This window comes from Lissotriton helveticus, chromosome 4_1, assembly GCF_964261635.1.
Source record: "Lissotriton helveticus chromosome 4_1, aLisHel1.1, whole genome shotgun sequence".
NCBI lineage: Eukaryota > Metazoa > Chordata > Amphibia > Caudata > Salamandridae > Lissotriton > Lissotriton helveticus.
In genome coordinates, this window is record NC_136063.1 from 1,464,554,810 (window position 1) to 1,464,576,264 (window position 21,455).

The following is a 21,455-nucleotide window of genomic DNA, read 5'->3' on the forward strand; positions in this document are numbered from 1 at the left end:
AAATCAACTGCAGGGGCAGCTGTTGCCAACCTGTATAATAATCATAGGGAAAGAAAGAGGGGAAGAGAGAATAAGGAGAGGAGATAAAGACAAAAAGGAAAATACACTATGAAACAAGAGCAGTTATTTATTTTAAATATTTATTGCTCACCGTACAGCAAAAATAATTGCAATATAACAGAATTTATTCGTTATTATAGCTTATTAAATCAAACATACACCTTCCTGCACATTCCTATTTGGTTTACCAATTATAATTTGTTTAACCCTTCCATTGGGTTTAACATAGGTGTTTGTCTCTGCACTCCAGTTAGAATATGTCTCGGTCATGTTTTTGACAAAAAAAGATTATATAATGCAGATTTTGTATTGCTGTTGGCCAAAAATGTAAACTCATCATAATGTGGGAATTCCAGCCTATCTCTGTAAGTAGTATTCAATAGTTCCATTAAACCAAGTCACAGTTAAAGATAACAATACCCCACAGCAGGAAGAAAATACTCTTTCAAATAGAATTTCAACTCAAACTATTTTACAAGATAAGGCATCATTATGAAAAGGTTATTTGTGTATGACCTAGGTATCAGGCATATGGTCCAAATCTGGGGCAGCAGGATGTTACTGATCAGCATCCTTGTAGGGTGTTGTAATTAACACTGTTGTTGTGGGAGTTGGGTATTATTGCACTGGAGATGACTGGGCCAAGTACACCCTCAGTACTCAGCTCCTAAACAGCAGCTCTCTGTGGCAGTCAAGTCCTACTCAAGGAGATTGTGTAGGTTCAGTACTAAGATAGAGTATGACACAGAACTGACATGCAATAAATATCAATGTCCATTCACAGTTATAAATGAAAAAGTTAAACATCAAACAAATATGGCCGCTACAATGATGCTCTACAAATGCAATCAGGAGATGTTGTGTGACTTGACTTCAGACTATTTTTAATACTTAGGGCCTGATTACGACTTTGGTGGTCCTACAGCTGATGGTGCAATGAGCCATCCACTTTAGGATCGCAATCGCTGTGGTGTAACTGCCCACCAGATTAGGAGTTTTATCCTGTTCTGGCAGGCAGTCCTGTGGTGGTCTGATGGAGGTGGTCTTCATAGAAGGGTCTATCATGTAGACATCACAGTCAGGACACCGACTACACCTTCCATACATGTCGCACTGTGCAGGAAGGGGCTGTGGAAATCCAGGGGGGCACTACATGTGCCCCCTGCATGCATCCCCTGGTCCAAATCTGACAGAGGGCCCTGTTAGGGCCCCCTTTGTTGGCATTCCGCCACACATTTCATGACAGGCTCACAGCCCTGAAAAGGGTGGTGAAATGGCAACTCAGAAGATGCTCGTGGTGCTGGCTGCAGCAACGCCAGCATACTTCTGCTGTTGAAAGACCACCGGTTTAGCGAGATCCTTGATCCTGGCAGTGTCGGAGGGTCTTTTGGCGGGCTGACCGCTGCAGTCGTAATGCTGCGGGTGGTCCCACAGTGTGGCAGTGGTCGGACCCCCACCACAGTTTCAGTATTCCCAAACTCATAATTGGGCCCTTAGAAAGAATAATACTATAGTCTTTTTACATTGCAATCTATATCCAATGTTCTCCTAGGATTAAATACTCAAAAGGCTTCAAATGCAGTCAAAATACCTTGGATGTGTAACACTCTATCTTCCTTAATCAATATATGAAGAGGAGAGAAAGGACTTAAAAGAAGTTTCCATATATTCAGGAGAATAGCAGACAAAAAGCCCAGTGGGTGAGAGAGCAGTCGACAATGTATTTCGAAGACCACAACAACTAACCCTACACTGTTATTGGACACCAACCCAAGAGATGATGTTCTACCTGGCAAGTGGAGCTCAATGTGGATCTAAAAGGCCAAAAGTAAAATGGAGCCTAGTTGACATAAAATTGCTGGTAGGCACCCATCACCTATCACGTATGAGAGTGTCACAACTAGTCAAAGTTAAAGTTAGGGAAGAACAAGTACCTAGAAACAGGTTAGCAGCACAAATTGAACCCAAATTTCAAAAGCCTATATCATGAACTCAGCTGAATGTGATCACCCTTTTCTGGTGATAGTGCATTGAGGGACACCCACTGAACAATGTAGCACCTACCAGAAATGGAGGACCAAAGGTTTACAGCTAGGATAGCTTAAACAGTTCTATGATAAGCCAGGAACCAGTATGTGCAGGATAAAGGTTAAAAGGGTTTTGAGAGTCTTTGGGTGTTCCTCCTAGTGAGAAACAGGATCTAAGTGTATACTAGGAGGCCAAAACAGGTTTAAACTATTTTCTAACCAATTTCCTGTAAAGAAGGTGTAGGGGGTAGGTTAAGGGCATTGCTGGCTCACCAGCAGGCATAGCCCTTCAATGTGTCTAGAACATCACTGACTCTTTTTTGATGGTGCTAGGTTGTTTCATTTGTTGGTCCAGATTAGCAAGGCGGAAGCACTTTGGGTTCCAGGCCAGGCTCTCACCTTTGGTCACTCCTTCACATATGTCTTAGTCATCTGGGTCCTGGATCTGTCTCCTCTTGCAACAGGGGTGAGCCACTTAGCATTAGGCTTGGACTAAGACTCGGCCACAAGGAAAACAGAGAGAGATTCATTTCTGTTCTTGGCATATCTTCATATGGATTAAAAGTAGCTGCTCAGGAATGCCTGTTCCTAGCTAACACTATATTCACACTGGCAAGAAGGCAGTGTTCGAGCAGGAGGTGTGCTACCTTTAAAATAAAAATCCTTAGCCAACCATTGAAGGGAGAATATTCACAGGAGTGTTCAAGCCTTTTTACACTGGAATGAAAGGGAACATAAAATGTCTGCAAGTTGTGGATTGGGGTCCAAAGCCTGACATCCCAACTGTACCACTCAATCAATCAATCAATCAATCATTTGTAAAGCGCACTACATACCCAGGAGGGTCTCAAGGCACTGGGGAGGGGCGCTACAACCACTGTTGTTGCGCAGTAGAACAGGGCTTGCCTCACTCAGGCATTTCACACAGCTCTCTGCAAGTGCAATTGGCTGACAGAGATATAGCTAGATGCATATAAGAAATCAAGCAGATGTGAAATTGCTCTAGGGTCTTAAAGGCAGATGGCACAGGTGTTCTCCGGGGTGAAGTAGGGTTGCATGGCTTCTATCTTCATATATGAAAATGCCATTTATTGCTCCAGGTACTGTGTCCTTGTAGCAGACACCTTTCACATAGCTCATGTACTCTTTAGATATTCCAAGTTTCACAATCAAACATCACATCGGGGAGGGGAAATGAGGCTGGTTATTTGGGAGTGAATTAATTAGGTAAGCATGCTTGTGCCCATGCACACAAATTGTGAACTAACAAGTATCAGTCTACTCATAGCCTGCTAAGTAGGCTGTAGCCTCATTATTTATGGGTGTACACCTAGCTTTCGGGGAGATACTCAACAAATGTAAAGCCTGTCCTGCAGTGGGATTCTTGATGCAAGACTGACTAAAGGCTTTGTAGGCGGGCATCTGTTGCAATGGATATATACAGTTTAGGAGGAATGACACAAGTGGCATTACTCTGATTACGGATGTATGACGTTATAACGCATACTTTAACAACGCATACCTTTACAACGCAATACCTTTACAACGTAAGTATTGGTAAGTATATAATATTTTTTTGAATGTAATTAATTAAATTTAATATAATTTATTTTAATTCAATATTATTTCTATTTTATTTGTACCCTGTATCCCAAACCCAAACCTGACCCTGAACCCTAAAAATACCCCTTTACCCAAAAACCCAAACTTAGCCCTGAACCCTAAAAATACCCCTTTACCCGAAAACCCAAAACTGACCCTGAACCCTAAAAATACCCCTTTACCCAAAAACTCAAAACTTACCCTGAACCCTAAAAATACCCCTTTACCCAAAAACCCAAAACTGACCCTGAACCCTAAAAATACCCCTTTACCCAAAAACCCAAAACTGACCCTGAACCCTAAAAATACCCCTTTACCCAAAAACCCAAAACTGACCCTGAACCCTAAAAATACCCCTTTACCCAAAAACCCAAAACTGACCCTGAACCCTAAAAATACCCCTTTACCCAAAAACCCAAAACTGACCCTGAACCCTAAAAATACCCCTTTACTCAAAAACCCAAAACTGACCCTGAACCCTAAAAATACCCCTTTACCCAAAAACCCAAAACTGACCCTGAACCCTAAAAATACCCCTTTACCCAAAAACCCAAAACTGACCCTGAACCCTAAAAATACCCCTTTACCCAAAAACCCAAACTTATAACATTTTTACTATAATAATATACTTACCAATACTTACGTTGTAAAGGTATTGCGTTGTAAAAGTATTGCGTTGTAAAAAAATGCGTTGTAATGGTAGTTCGTTGTAATGGTTCCTGCGTTGTAAAAGTTGCGTTGTAAAAGTAGTCCGTTGTAAAAGTTTCGTTGTAATGGTTACATACCTCTGATTACTGGTGTGAAAGAACATTTAACTCTCACCCACAGTGGAATTGTGAACCCACTGCCTCAGCAGCTTAAGTAGGGGTGGGGGTATATGTTACTGGGTCTCCAGCACACCAGGCAATGAAACAAGTAGAGCTTGTCAGTTTGATTGCCAGTACCAGCGAGATTTGTTAATTGCAGTGGCTGAGCTTAATGAGTTTTATAGTCCGCTTGGCTGATACTATTCTTGGAGGTCTGCCTGTTTAGGTCTACAAACCCTCAGAGGGCCCCAGGATTGCTTCATCTCCCAAGAGATATAGTGAGGCACAGTTCAAGCCAGTAGCACCCGAGTCCTAGGATGCACCGTCAGGCATTGTTGCTATGTGTAACAGGAGAGCACAGCCATAGCTGACTTTCTCTTCCTGCTCCTCACTAATGATGTTTATATATGGGGGAAGGATGGCTTGAATGCTTCAAACCTGCATTTTTTGTATGTTCAACACATGTTAGTTCCTCCTAACCGTGAACAAAAGACTATGTAGCACAATGTAAAAAGCACTAAAACATATTTATAAATGACTAGCAGCCCATCCCGACGTTGTCCGGGTATGAAATAGAATGTGTGTAATGTGTGTATTCAGTTATGGTCATTCACGTGTTCCCCCGCTTGAGGCCCAGCCGCAGCCCTGGTTGATGTTAGCAGGCGCGTCCCCCCCCCGCTTGAGGCCCAGCTGCAGCCCTGGTTCATGTTAGCAGGCGCATGTAATTAGTGTACTGATCCGCCGCCTGAGCCCGGCTACAGTTTATGTAATTTGGTTTAATGTGATAGTTCAGTAAAAGCGCGCATGAGAGGCTGCAGTAATTGCCCCCGCAGACATGCTCAGTCGCCTGTGCCCCCGCTTGAGGGCCAGCGGCGACCGTCTAACATTTAGAATTGTGTGAGTCTTGAATGATTGTTTCCCGCTGTTCTTATTTTTTTATGACCCACACCGACGCTCTTCGGCCCCGAGTGCTTTTTAGACGAACCCAGGCCAAGCCACACACTGCGTTTGGCCCTTTCAGACGCACCCAGGCCAAGGCACACGCTGCATTCGGCACCCCCAGTATGTGTGAGACAACGGGCAGTCCCCCAAGGGACTCTTGCGAATGGTTACTTACCACGCTTCGAGGTGAATGCCTTTGTGACTCCCCCAGCACACGGCCACAGCAGACGATCTAATTAATGTACGACCCAGATGGCATGAAGTGCGGAACGTAGCACACGCCCCCAGCGTGCCCCTTGATGAGGCGTAATTGCGTAATTGGCGCTTCACATGGCATGAAGGGCGGACACACGCCCACAGTGCCGACACACGCCCACAGCGTTTGTCACGGCCCCAGCGTGTCACACCCCCAGCGTGACCCTTGATGCGGCGCAATTACGACTCACATGGCATGAAGGGCGGAACGTACCACACGCCCCCAGCGTTTGTCACGCCCCCAGCACACGCCCACAGCAGAACGCAGACACGCCCACAAGGGACTACTTTGCTGGCACGGTTCTTTTACCTTTTAAATGTATATGGTGGCCGTCTGCATAGCCTATGTCCTTCTGCTGCAACTGCCCTTTCCAACGCTGTATTGGGTGTTGTGATTGGTGCTGTGGTTACTGAGATTACCCGCCTCAAAGGTTTGGGCTCTCTCTTTATAATATTAGTATGGATAACATTTTTCAGCCACGTCAAACCTGCTGTTGTTTATATACTGTACATAATATATTTTTAGGAAGCCTTTCTCCAGTGTGGTCTTATGTTATGCAACCACCTCATTTATTAGATACCTTCCTTTCCAACAGATAACTTCCAATTGGAAAAATAACATGCATATTTCACATATTAGATAGAGCCTATGTACATCCTATTTCCCTAGGTTTTAATAGAGAATGTATATGGTCACCTTTAACATTGTATCTTGATTGCTCAAAATATAGTAAATCAGTTGACATTGTTGCTGAAGAGGTTTTCAAACCTTCCTGAATTATAACTCGATTCTACTTATAATGCCATATTATTTTAATATTGGTAATGTTTGTCTTTAGTGCTCACAATGTTTAGTTTTATAAACTTGTAAATCTATTTTGACAATATATCACGATTCTCTCTTCTATTCTCTACCTCCTTTCTTTCTTTTACTTTCACATAATGTTTTATTTAAACTTTATCCGACGTACACTTATTTTCACTTATTAATAAGGGGTTTATCCTTTGACATTAATGCACTATTTTTTTGCATGTTAATTACTATCCTGTTACTTTGTCATCACTTATGTTTACTCTTTTCAATAAAGCATACTTAAACTAAAAAAAGAAGGTGTGGTTCAGGGGTGGAATCTCTATTAGGGCTCTGGGGCTGCGCCTCCCTGAAATTCCTTCATATACCTGTACAAATAATAAATACTTTGATTTATTTAGAGATATGATTGTATCTCTAAACAAAATGATTCTAGCTCTAAACAAATCGATATATTTAAGTCTGTGCTGTCTGTCCCAGGCTGTCTGTCCTGCCTCACTCTGAAACAGAAGACGGAGGCCAGACAGTAAATCAACTTTCTGATTTGTGACACATGACATAGGGCTTACTGTTCTAAAGCCCTTCCTTGCCATTGTAGTCTTTGGCAGTATCCATTATAGGCCAGTGATGCTTTCAGCATCATGTTTTCAGGTGATGGAGTCACCGTCTCTGCATGACAGCAACCGTCCATCATTCACAGGCATAGATCCCATTTGTCACATGTAGGATTGGATGCAAGCATCTATGTTTTAGTGCCTTGTAATGGTAAGTGTTAGAAGTCTCATCTTCTGGTATGTATATTGTGCTGAGACCCTTCACCACGCTAACCTTCCCTACTGTGACACCCCAGGCCATGACTGCTGGTTGCTGGCCCCATTAGAAGTGGAGCTGCTGTAATTGTTCCACTGTGAATTTGACCTAAAAGATGAGCAGGCCAGAGTACTTGCTCCCTTGAGAATTTGATACAAATATATGAGTCAAGCATAAAGTGAGAGATACATGCTTACAGCAGAAAGTAATCTGCTGTACGACATTAATACCCGCCCTATCTTCATGTCCTTAACAACATTAATGCCAAAAACATGTTAAAAATGTTAAGGCAATGCATGTCAACGATTTAGTTCCTCTTTTATTTCAAGTGTTACTTAATCTTGCCTTCCTCAAGAGTTAGCTATTTTTTGTGACTACTTTGAGCTGTGCCAGGTGTTTATGAGGGGCTTTGATTGGAAGCGCTGATGCTGACGCTGAAGCCAAAGCAAAGTGCCTCTCAGTGGTTTGGCATCTCTGCAGAGCACACAGATCAAATGTCATGTATTTCATTTGTAATTGCAATTCTGTCAAAATGTGGGTGAAGGGGGAGCACAGATGGCAAAATATTTATAGGGAAAAAGGAAATAAATTGCTTAAATGTGAGTGAGTGCAGTGTATGTATGGACGTGGTGAAGTGAGGTAGATGCAAGGAAGTGCATTCGGGGAAAAGTGAAAAGAGGGTGCTGTAGAGGAAAGAAAGGTGGTTGAAAATGTCCAAATGGACAAGATGTGGAGAGAAAAAGGACATACATATCTAACATAAAGCACACATAACTGAGGGCCAAAACTCATTCCATAGGCCACAATTCTATTGAAATTTCAGAACTGAAATATTTTGAAGGTTAATTATTTATAGCAAATCCTTGTTGTTACTCGTTTATCTTAAACAGCTAACAACCATTGACAAAGTTGATCATGCTGACAGGTTTTATGGGCTCAGATTCTAAACATCCCCGTAGTATTTCTGCCAATTCAACGTTCAATTGAGAGATGTTTAAAGTCTTCTCTTTCTCAGCCTTTAATTTCTCAGGTGTCCCTGCACACTCTGCCTTACTAGTTGTTTCATCAAACTAGGCTGGTAAATATCCCTGCACACTCACAACTATATCTTCTGGCGATTCAGGGGCTGGGAGTATTAACTTCCCACCATCTATTAGAGCTTGCACTGTTAGTGCTGGCTTCCAGGCAACTCTCTGTGAGTTCTGGGAAGTCGGGACATATCACGAGGTGGGTAAACCTCTGACAACTAATTGAGTCTCAGATCTTGTCTCCACAAGTGGAGGAGCACTTGCTACTACTCTGATTATTGCTCGAGCATTCACAACAGGCACTGGTGCTAAACTAGCCAACTAGTCACTGCAGTCATTGTAGTCCCCATTGGAAATGTAACTTGTGGTCAGGCAATTATTGGTGAGGTAATCCACAATATTTGTAAGGGCCGTTCAATTGGAAATGCACTTGGATGTGCTGGAGCAGTAGACACTGTCATACTAGTACTAGCGACTGATTAGCTTTGCTGTGCAGGGATCTCATGTGGTGGGGGTTTTAAAGTCAACATTTCTTCCAATATTTTATCCCCTGTATTAGTATCTGGCTCACCCTCTTCTTTCTTAAAGGAATCTTTGTCCTTTACTTTCTTATCAGCGTCTGTGCTTAGCACTAGATATCTAGTTCCTCCTATAATAGCTTTTCTCCATCTGCAATGCTCTTTGTCCCATCGAGCATTTACATAGTTTTTCACTGCCCTACTAGTCCTCCTCTGGTATTTTCCTTCTCTTTCTCCCTGGCAACTCTTTCCCAGCATTGAATGCTTCATACTGAAGGGGTGTAGGTGACAGCTTCATTTCAAACAGTTTTTCCTTCAAAGGGTCAAGACTTTTAGTGTTAAATGTCCAATTTCTAGGAAATCTCAATGCACCCTCCTTCTCTGTGGTTCTACTCCACTGGTGACGCCAAGCAGATGTGTTTAAACCCTGCTCAGCAGTCATAATATATGCAGGTGTACCCTCAGGAGGTGTCTCTTACCCTTTCGGTTACCAGAACATCCCCTCTCACTAAATTCTTCATTTGCCTGAAACATTTCATAATGACAAATCAATTTGAAACAACACGACTGAACCAAATGTTATAATTGTGTTCCATATCATCCTTTCATGAAAAGGTCTACAACTGGATGATATGGGAAAAAGCAGATACAGCAGGACAGTCTACCTCTACAGCACCCTTGGGAGAACTATAATCAGCTGCAGTCATTAGAATACCAGCTGCCTGTGAAGATTTGAGTGAAAGGGTTACTCACAGTGCAAAATACAACATGCTTGTCACTGTAAAAATGACTTCTGTGCAGGCATTTTCCCTGTTTTACTATTATGAGGTTCTATACTCATACACCATATATGATGTATTGTCGAAAGAATCATCATTGAATAGTGGGGAAAAACAATGATAAAGTATGTAGAAAAAAATCTAACTGCACACTATGTGTATGTAAGTAGGTGTTTGCATGTGTAAATGGGTTGTGTGACTGACTGTATGGGGTTTTGAGTGTGTGTGTGTGGGTATGTCAGTACCTATGTGAATGACTCTATAGGTGTGTGAACTCATGTATGAGTACCTGTAGGGGTGAATTTGTGACCCACAAGTTACATTCGTAATATACAGTTTAATAACTTTACAAAACCATTTCATTAACACATTACAATACAAGTTGAACTGATTAACATATAAAAATAACATAACTTATTTAACTATTTACAAATACAGGAACACACCCAAACCTTAACTTCTGATTAGCTACACAGGACCTCACCCATGTACTTGCCGTGCTGCTGTCAATTTACTTTACATCTCGAAATTTGATACATTTGATGGTATACCAATGGGAGAACAATGACTACTGGTGTCATCGCCATGGTGAGCTCAAGTGAATGTTACCAAATATAGGAACACCAACCTGGTTTCTAACCCTCAGTTGTGCAGAATATCCATCGGATGACTTAAATTACTTTTTAAGAGAAGTAAACTCTAACATTAAAGGCATCAAATTCAAGACACCAGGAGAACTCTATAATAGAATTTTGTATTTGCCATGTTTGTGCAGTGTAACATCTGTGACAAGTAATTATCAAGATAGACTGGTAAAAAGTATTCTATGGGACAAGTTCCATGTGAAAACATCTTAAAACCATCCACAAAAGGACATATAGTCACTTGATGCAGAAGAAGGCAAGTGAAGGAGAACCACACTCACACTCATCATCTCTAGTAGTCTTGGTGGAACCTTCTAATGTTCAACAAACACGTTATCTGAGATGGTAACATTATTTTACAATTTAAACAATATGTTTAACTAATGAACATAACATAACTTATTTAACAATTTAAAAAGACAGTGTCATGCACAAGTACTTCAGATAGATGCAGGTATGTCTTTAAACCAGCAAGGACAACCTGACCCTGTACTTTATGAGAACGAAGAGATGACACTTCTGAAAAAGGAGAGTAATGTTTGGAAACATTTCAGTATTCCTTCAGAAAAGAAAAAGGCTAATGCCAAGTTTGTCCAGCGCAATGTCTGCAGCAAGCAATTGTCAACACAGACTGGGAGGAAGTATTCCCATGAGACAAGTTCCATGTGGAAGCTCATCAAAACGATCAATCAATGCATGTACTAATGCATAACACAGGAGAAGGCGGGTGTAGCAGAAGAACAATCACTATCTGCAGTAGCCTTAGTTGAATCATTGTCACTGGCTGTCATAACTGTTCTAGTGGTCTCCGATAAGTAATCTGGGATAGTAGGTCACTGTAGCAAATGCCAAATACCCGTGGCTCTAAACATGTCATCCAAGAAAGCTTACCTGGATACAGTGAAGAACAACCATTGTTATTTTTTTTCTCCCTGTTGAACCTTCAAGGTTTCATAGACTGAAGCAGTTGCTTCTTCCCATTCGCCTTCCATTACCCCTTTTAATACCTTGTCGATTTTCTTCCTAAGAAAAATTAGGAAAAAAAATAAAACTGTTAGTGCTGCAGGACCACTACTAGCATTTAATTTAAGGGCACTAGGCTCATGTAATGTACTCTACTAGAGATTTTAAGTAAAATTAAATATCCTATTTGTGGTTAAGTCAACCAAACCATGTTTAGAGGAGAAGCACATATACTTTACCACTATCTAGCAGTGGTAAACTGGTTACATTCCTGAGGCGAAGTGAGTGTCTCAGTATGTGACTGGGTGTCTTAGTGAGTGTATGGGTATTTACATGGGTATGTAGGTGACTATGAATTGGTAACTAACTGTGTTACTGGGTGTCTGGATGTGTAACTGTGTGTGCAAGCTGCTCTATTAGTAGTAGATGTGTAAGTGTTTTTGTCATTGGTTGGAATTGACAGTGGCTGTATGCTTTTCTAAATTGGTAGGTTTATGGCTGTATAGGTGGGTGACTGGCTGTTTAACTGGGTGTATAGGTCTGTAAGTGCGTGTGTAAATGACTGAAACTTAAAAGTATATGTCTTAACTTTTAGCTCCAAAACACCCTGCCAATTCAGCTACCTAGAGCATACCTTAGGAGTGACTTATATGCTAAAAAAAAGGAGACTTTAAACATTGGCATGGGATATTAAATGCCAAGTCGAAGTGGCAGTAAAGTGCACACACAGGCTTAGCAGTGGCATGACCTAGACAGGTTTAAAGGCTACTTTGTGAATGACTCAATTAATGCTGCAGGCCCACAACTAACATTTAATTTACAGGCACTGGTCATAGGTAGTTCACACTACTAGGGGCTTAAGGATCAATTAAATGTACCATTTGTGGATAAGTCAATAAACCCATGTTTAGATGAGAAGCACATGAACTGGGTGTTTCAGTATGTGACTGGGTGTCTTAGTGACCATATAGGTATCTAAATGGGGATATAAATGTCTCTATGGATTACTAACTTGCTGTCAGGACTCCAAAAATGCAAATTGGGGTAATAACACATCTGAAGAACAAAAGTCGCACAGCCAGCGCAAGAAGAGAAACCTGGTCTGATTTGACACGGAAACGGCTTCTGAAAATGGACGCCAGATCCGAGTTGAAGTCAGCGTTCTAGTGTTTGAATGGGAATCTCGGCGGAATCCAGGTGAGGCGCGCGCCGATGAAGAGCTGCGCACTTCACCAAGGATTCGAGCGCGTAAGGAGTGCTCGTTCAGAGCAGCGTTCTGGTAAAATTTACAGAGATTAGTCCGAGTAGTTAAAGTCCGTAGAAGTCCTGAGAAAAAGCCTAAAGAGTCGCTGATTGCATTTTTGAAGAGTCGCTGAGGAAAGGAAGAAGATTAAATCCAAGCTCAGTGAGAAAGCGTCGCTCTCAGCAAGTGTGAGACGAATTACCGCGTTGAAAGGAAAACGTCGCAATCCTCTCACCGGCGCACCTGAAAACAGAAGACAGTAGCTAAGTGATTAAAAACGATATTGCATGAGAGAAAATAAAGCACAAATGTAAATAGTTAAGAAACGAGAGAAACAAATACTTACATGAAAAGCCATCTTAACAGTAAAGTAGGAAATCGAAATGTGAGAAGGCAGAACATGAAATAAGTCAAGGAAAAGAATATTAATATAGAAGACTAATTACCAATAGGAAAAGAACAGAAAGAAAATACAGTAAGTGAAAGCTACTAAATAGAAATTAAATACAGTAGAGCCAGCCAGGGAGTTAGGCTCACTTTAATAAACAAATGTAAATGTATTGCAGGTGTGCAAGTGAGGATAGAAAATAGCTGAGGAAATATCCTACGAGTAAGCAGAGAGAGCAAGGAAGATTTGGAATAGAAAAGAATATAAAGACAATAGTGAAGTAAGTAAGATCACATAGAGAGGAAGTTAGGAGGAAGGCCAAAAGTGACTAAAACGTATTTTCTAAATTACAGAAGAAAAGACTCCGTCAGAGAATAAATAGCACACTACCTAAGAAAATCAAATAAGAATATAGAAGAGGAGCAGTGCTCTGAAAGTAACTGGATAAGGAAGTGGGTCATTGAGTGTCTAATAGGGGAAGACAGAATTAGAGTAGAACTTGGTTAATTTCAACATTAACTCTTGCCTACAGGTTTCATTAACAGTAGCAGTCTGAAGGACGAACTACAGAGGGAACCTACTAGAGCCGTCTCTTCTCTCTTTTGTTATTTTATCCACTTTCCTCTTCCCCAGGAGAGCCTCCTTAGAGACTTGTTCACACTAAGCTCTGAGTGGCTGTCTGGGTGGATTAGGGAGCAAGCATCTCTGTTCCTGTGTAGTAGTTTTCTAGAAGTTCATAAGTCTGACAGAGTGAAGTGCCCACGTTGCATTTTACACCCGAACAGAGATGGTGGAAGGAATAGACTTACAAGGGTTAGGAACTATATTAGACACCACACAAAAGGAGTTAAGTGAAGTCCAGGAGGAAAACCAGAGCCTTAGATTAGAAATAGTTAACTCTAGAAAGGAAACTGCGGAATTGGCACAAAGGCTTCGACAACCTTTTAATCCAGGTTCGAACGCTCAAACTTCATTATCAGAAGGAACCAATAGAACAACTTCTCAGGTTATTCACTCTCTGTCACCAGTCATACCATTAGCGGCACCTGAGCATATTAGTGGGGACACACAGAAGGCCCAAATATTCATTACGCAGTGTTCATTACACTTCATGTGCCGCCCTTCAATTTTTCCAGATGCGCAGTCTCGAGTCGCCTTTGTGTTGTCATACCTAAGTGGGGATGCAGCATCATGGTCTTTGCCTCTGATTACAAAAGACGATCCAATATTGCGAAATTATGAGAGCTTCAAGGAAGAATTTCTTCGAATATTTGACAGAAGACGGATATCGCAAGCTGTAGACAATGAGTTGCTTGACCTGAAACAGGGGAATCGTGATGTGGTTTCTTATTTGGCTCAATTCAAAAAGCTTGTGGTGGAAACCAACTGGCATGAGAGTAAAAGAGCTGCAGTTTTCTACCGTGGTTTGAAAGACGAGTTAAAGGATGTGTTGGCAGGAATACCCAATAGACCCACCGAATTCTCTGCGTTAGTGGATTTGGTTTTGGAAATAGATTTCCGTCAAGGAGAAAGAAGAGGTGAGAAGAAAAAAGATTTTAGATCGGTTGTTCCCAGATTTGATCGAGTGAGATCGGAAGGAGGACGAAGCTATGAAGGTCAACAGGGTATCGAACCCATGCAGATTGGAATAATACGAGGTCCGCTCTCCAAAGAAGAGCCAGTAATCTATGCATGTACTGTGGATCGGGAGGCCATTTTGTGCGAAATTGTCCAAAGAAACCTAAGACGAGCTTCAAACCAAAGGAAAACTAACAGCACCATCTGTTGGAGAAGTTGAACCGGTGGATGCGATTTCAGATCAAACTCCAGGAGAGCATAGAGTGGCCAACACCCTACAGTCCGCAGCCCCACATTTGATAATATCGATGGAAGTTAGATTCTGCCACGTGACACTGGTGGAAGTCTCGGTAATGATAGACTCGGGGGCTACCGGGAACTTTTGCGATTTGAAGTACAAGCAAGGTGGGAATAAGAGCCGTCAAAAAGTCCAAGAGTGAGCCTGTCAGAGCAGTGGATGGGACTAACTTATCCTCGGGTCCAATAGTTAGTCACACAGAAATGTTACATCTGATCTCAAATGATGGGCATGAAGAGAAACTCCAGTTCAACTTGATTGATGCTCCCCAATTTCAATTAATGCTCGGACTCCCTTGGCTTACCGAACATAATCAGACGATTAACTGGAGTGCAAGAACCATTAAGATGGAGTCAGATTACTGTTTGGAAAATTGTTTTAGAAGTCAACACACGGATCAAGAGGTTAATCCTGCACATTCTTTGTGTCAGATGGGAGTTTCGATTTGTGTAATTCACGTTCAAGAGATACCAGAGGAATACCAAGATTTTGAAGATGTCTTTAATGAAGTGGAAGCTGAACAACTACCACCGCACTGACCCTACGATTGTAAGATTGAGTTGGAACCAGGTTCGAATTTGCCTTGCAGTCGTGTGTATGCCCTTACTGAGAAGGAACACCATCATCTAAAGGCATATTTAGACAAATATTTGGCAAATGGGTTAATTCGGCCCTCACAGTCCCCAGTCTCCTCGCCCCTCTTTTTCATGCCAAAGAAAGAAGGGGATCTGCGGACCTGCATTGATTATAGAGCCATCAATAAAATTACAAAGAAGAACCGCTATCCTTTACCACTAATATCTGTTTTACTAGACCAAGTGAAAGGAGCTACAATCTACACGAAACTAGATTTGAGAGGAGCATACCATCTGGTGAGAATGAAGGAGGGCGACAAGTGGAAAACTGCCTTCAGAACAAGATTTGGCCTATTCGAATATCAGGTTATGCCCTATGGCCTATGCAACGCCCCCGCTGCCTTTCAGAACTTCATAAACGACGTCCTGAAGGAATACATCGATCAGTGTGCAATTGTGTATATTGACGACATCCTTATATATTCAGTTGACAAGGAGCGACATCTGGTTCAGGTCAGAGGTGTTCTACAGAAGTTAAGAGAAAACAGACTGTTTGTGAAATTAGAAAAATGTGCCTTCAATGTCTCTCAAGTAGAATTCTTGGGCTTTGTAATTTCTCCAACAGGCATTCTTATGGACAGAAAAAAGATTGAAGCAGTGATTAATTGGAAGTCTCCTGAGAGTGTCAAGGAAGTCCAAAGTTTTATTGGTTTCGCAAATTTTTACCGAAGTTTCATTAGTGAGTTTTCGCATACGATCTTACCACTCACCCGTCTATTGAAGAAGGGGATCAAATTTAACTGGACAACTGATGCAGAGGAAGCCTTTCAATCTCTAAAGAAAAGCTTTACGTCAGCCCCGATCCTACAACATGTGGATCCAACTGAACCTTTCTATGTTGAACTGATGCCTCGGACCAGGCTGTGGGAAGAGTTTTTGCCCCAGCGAAATAAGTTAACTGGGCAACTACATCCAGTCGCTATTAGGTTAAGGAAATTAACCTCAGCAGAAGTTAACTACACAATCACATAGAAAGAGTTGCTGGCCATAAAAGACGCATTCAAGGAGTGGAGACATCATTTGATGGGGGAACAACACCAAGTCACCATATATACAGACCACCGAAATTTAACATTTCTGAAGACGGCTAGAACTCTAACTCCAAGGCAATTGCGATGGTCGCTGTATTTTGCTGATTATGACTTCGTCATTACTTACTGACCAGGGGCCCAAAAGGGCAAAGCAGATGCCTTATCCAGAATTGACACGGAAAATCAAACGACTCCCCTAAGTAATCAATCAATTATTCCAAATGAAAAAATAATTGGAGCAGTTACTTCAATCGATCTTGAACAAAGTATCTTAGAAACAATGGATGTTGAAACCATGAAAGATTGGGCAAAGGAGAAGGAAGGTAGAGAAATTTGTAATCAGTTGCCCTATTTTCAAGGAGCCTTGTATTTACCCACCAAAGAATTGCTGCAACAGATTATTACGGAGTGCCATGATGCCAAATTGGCGGGACATAAAGGAGAGGCAAAGACCAGAGAACTGATCCAGCGACACTATTGGTGGCCTGAAATGTCTAAGCACATAGAGCAGTATGTTAAGACTTGTGAGATTTGCGCGCAGAGAAAATCTGAAAGGCAGGCCCCAAAGGGTTTGCTTATGCCCCTGCCCACTCCACCTTATCCCTGGCACACTGTCACGTTAGACCTCATCACTGACTTACCACTCAGTCAGGGTTACAATACCATTCTGGTAGTAGTAGATTCCCTTTCTAAAATGGCACATTTCACAGCTCTAAAACGAGTACCAACGGCTACACAGTTGGCGGCTCGTTTTAGAGCACAAATAGTGAGAATCCATGGAATCCCAAAAATAGTCATCACTGACAGAGGTCCACAGTTTATTTCCCATTTTTGGAAGTCTTTCATGGAAGGGTTGGGTACTGAAGTCCGGTTTTCCACGAGCTATCACCCGGAGACTGACGGTCAAACTGAATGGGTAAACCAAGATCTTGAACAGTACTTAAGGCTGTTTCTTTTGAAAGAAGGGAATTGGTTGGATTACTTGTGGGATGCAGAATTTGCCCATAATAATGCACAAAATGTTTCCACCGGTTTCTCCCCTTTCTTTATGAACTATGGTCGACATCCAAATTCAACGGTATACACCCGTTACAACGGATCTTTTACTCCGCACTACCATTACAACGCGACTTTTACTCCGCATACCATTACAACGCATTGCGCTGGGGGGCGCTCTAGGATAGGGAATAAGTATAATTTACTATCCAACACCTTCCCTAGGGTCCACGGGGACTGGAGTTAGAATAGTAAATTATACTTACCACTATCCAGCGCCCCAAGGCGCTATGCGTTGTAACGGTATGCGGAGTAAAAGTCGCGTTGTAATGGTCTGCGGAGTAATAGTATGCGTTATAACGTCATACATCCAAATTCAACACTCAGGCAAACAGAAATTTCTGTCCCAGCAGTAGAGGAGGTAGTGACACATTTAGAACAGGTGCATAAGAGTGCAATTGAAAATCTGGAACTAGCGAAGAAAAAATACAAGACCTATGCAGACAGAAAGAGGCGATTAGGACCCCTATTGGAAATAGGAGATAAGGTTTGGTTTAGTACCAAGAACCTGAGACTCTAGGGGAACCGGGAGTTCCAACCGAGGTTTATAGGTCCATTTCAGGTAGAAGAAAAGATAAACCCGGTGACTTACCGAATCCAATTGCCACCAAAACTAAAGATACACCCAGTTTTCCACATATCCTTGTTAAAAAAGGTTCCAGTTAATTTGTGAATGAATTTGCCACCAAAACCTCTACAGCTAGAGACTGGTACTGAATTTCATGTCAAAGAAATTTTAGACTCCAAAATGTTAAAAGGAGAGTTATACTATTTGGTGGACTGGAAGGGCTATGGTCCTGAAGAAAGATCTTGGGAGCGAGATGATGATGTTCATGCTTCAAGGTTGGTTAAGGCCTTTCACCGACGATTCCCGACCAAGCCCAAGAGGAGAGAATCTACCTTGTTGGAGGGTACTGTCTGTACTCCAAAAACGCAAATTGGGGTAATACCACATCTGAAGAACAAAAGTCACACGGCCAGCGCAAGAAGGGAAACCTGGTCTGATTTGACACGGAAATGGCTTCTGAAAACGGTTGCCAGATCCGAGTTGAAGTCAGCGTTCTAGTGTTTGAATGGGAATCTCGGCGGAAACCAGGTGAGGCGCGCGCCGATGAAGAGCTGCGCACTTCACCAAGGATTCGATCGCGTAAGGAGTGCTCGTTCAGAGCAGAGTTCTGGTAAAATTTACAGAGATTAGTCCGAGTAGTTAAAGTCCGTAGAAGTCCTGAGAAAAAGCCTAAAGAGTCACTGACTGCATTTTTGAAGAGTCGCTGAGGAAAGGAAGAAGATCAAATCTGAGCTCAGTGAGAAAGCGTCGGTCTCAACAAGTGAGAGACGAATTACCGCGTTGAAAGGAAAACGTCGCAATCCTCTCACCGGCGCACCTGAAAACGGAAGACAGAAGCTAAGTGATTAAAAACGATATTGCATGACAGAAAATAAAGCACAAATGTAAATAGTTAAGAAACGAGAGAAACAAATACTTACATGAAAAGCCATCTTAACAGTAAAGTAGGAAATCGAAATGTGAGAAGGCAGAACCTGAAATAATTCAAGGAAAAGAATATTAATATCGAAGACTAATTACCAATAGGAAAAGAACAGAAAGAAAATACAGTAAGTGAAAGCTACTAAATAGAAATTAAATACAGTAGAGCCAGCCAGGGAGTTAGACCTTACTTTAATAAACAAATGTAAATGTATTGCAGGTGTGCAAGTGAGGATAGAAAATAGCTGAGGAAATATCCTACGAGTAAGCAGAGAGCAAGGAAGATTTGGAATAGAAAAGAATATACAGACAATAGTGAAGTAAGTAAGATCACATAGAGAGGAAGTTAGGAGGAAGGCCAAAAGTGACTAAAATGTATTTTCTAAATTACTGAAGATAAGACTCCGTCAGAGAATAAATAGCACACTACCTAATAAAATCAAATAAGAATATAGAAGAGGAGCAGTGCTCTGAAAGAAACTGGGTAAGGAAGTGGGTCATTGAGTGTCTAATAGGGGAAGACAGAATTAGAGTAGAACTTGGTTAATTTCAACATTAACTCTTGCCTACAGGTTTCATTAACAGTAGCAGTCTGAAGGAGGAACTACAGAGGGAACCTACCAGAGCCGTCTCTTCTCTCTTTTGTTATTTTATCCACTTTCCCCCTTCCCCCAAGAGAGCCTCCTTAGAGACTTGTTCACACTAAACTCTGAGTGGCTGTCTGAGTGTATTAGGGAGCAAGCATCTCTGTTCCTGTCTAGTAGTTTTAGAAGTCTGACACTTGCTATGTTAGTAAGAATTTGACTCTGTAACTGTGTGTGAAAGTGGATCTATTAGTGGTCGATAAGTAAGTGATGGGTGGGTTTTTTAAACGTGTGTGTAAGAGCCTCTGTCACCTTCTCGCTGGCTGTGTGAGGGGCTGTTTGGTTTTGTAAATGGGTAAGTGAATAGCTGTATGGGTGGGAGACTTGGTGAATAGGTGTGTAAATTGACTGGCTGAGTGCTGGGTACATAAATGGCTGCATAGGTGAATGAGTTGGGAGTGCATTTCACTCAAATTTACTATATGTACCAACTAAACATCTACAAACGCAAGTTTTGCAGTGCTGTCATACAAGACAATTAGCTGGCCATCCAGGAATTGCAAAAACCAAAGAATTAGTACGAAGGAATTTCTGGTGGCCAACTTGGAGTAAAGATGTAATTTATTTTATTCAACTGTGTGACATTTGTGCTCAAGCTAAGACTGAACATGGAGGTAGAAAGGGTTTGTTACCTCCCCTTCCTACTCCAACCGAGATTTGGGAAGATATTGCTATGGATTTTATCACCGATTTGCCAGAAGATCAGGGAATGACAACTGTTTTAGTTGTAGTAGATCGTCTATCAAAAATGGCACACTTTATAGCTTGTAAAAAACTACCTACTGCTTCCCAACTCGTACAAATCCTTTTACATCATGTAGTACGATTACACGGTTTACCACGATCTATTACTACAGATCGTGGACCACAGTTTATCACACAAGTTTGGAAGAACTGGTGTGTTTCCCTGAATATCAAAAGCAATACATCCACAAGTTTCCATCCCGAAACAGATGGACAAACGGAACGGGTTAACCAAATTCTGAAACAGTATTTACGGTGTTACCTATTCAAGAAACAAGGTTCCTGGACGAGTTTTTTATGGGAAGCAGAATTTGCATACAACAACTCGCAAAACTCATCAACTGGAATGTCCCCGTTTTTTGCTGTTTATGGTCGTCACCCACATTTCTCACCTCTATTACTGATTCAATCGAAGACAAACACATCTTCCTTGGATACACATTTCCAGGAAATGAGAAGGGTCACAAAAACATTACAGAAAATCGTAATCAAAGCCAAAGCTTCGTATAAGAAATTTGCGGATAGAAAAAGAAAGAAAGCCCCAGAGTATCAACCAGGAGACATGGTTTGGCTCTCTACTAAAAACTTTCAGTTTAGGAGAAATTATAAATTTCACCCAAAGTTCATCGGACCTTACAAAATAGAACTATGTGTAAATCCGGTAACTTATAAGTTGCTTCTTCCAAAAACTATGAGAATCTATCCAGTGTTTCACACCTCTCTCTTGAAACCTGCGTCCACCAAAAAGAGACCTCGTCCACCTGCAATACTCGTGAACAATCAAGAAGAGTTCGAGGTTCGCTGCATTAAGGATTGCAAACGAATTAGAGGGAAGTTATGGTACCTTTTGTCCTGGAAAGGTTATGGACCTGAGGAAGACTCTTGGGTTTCTCAGGAAAACGTTCATGCTCCCCATTTGATACGACAATTTCATGCACGTCACCCAGATGCCGTGACTTAAATGCTCCTTGAGAAGGGTGTTTCCATTTTTGTTGGGGGGTACTGTCAGGACCTGTCAAGCTCTTTCAAGTTCCATGACCTTTTCCTAGTACCTCCCCTGGCCTTGGTGTACCTTTCTGATTCATATTGGGCCTTACTATTGCT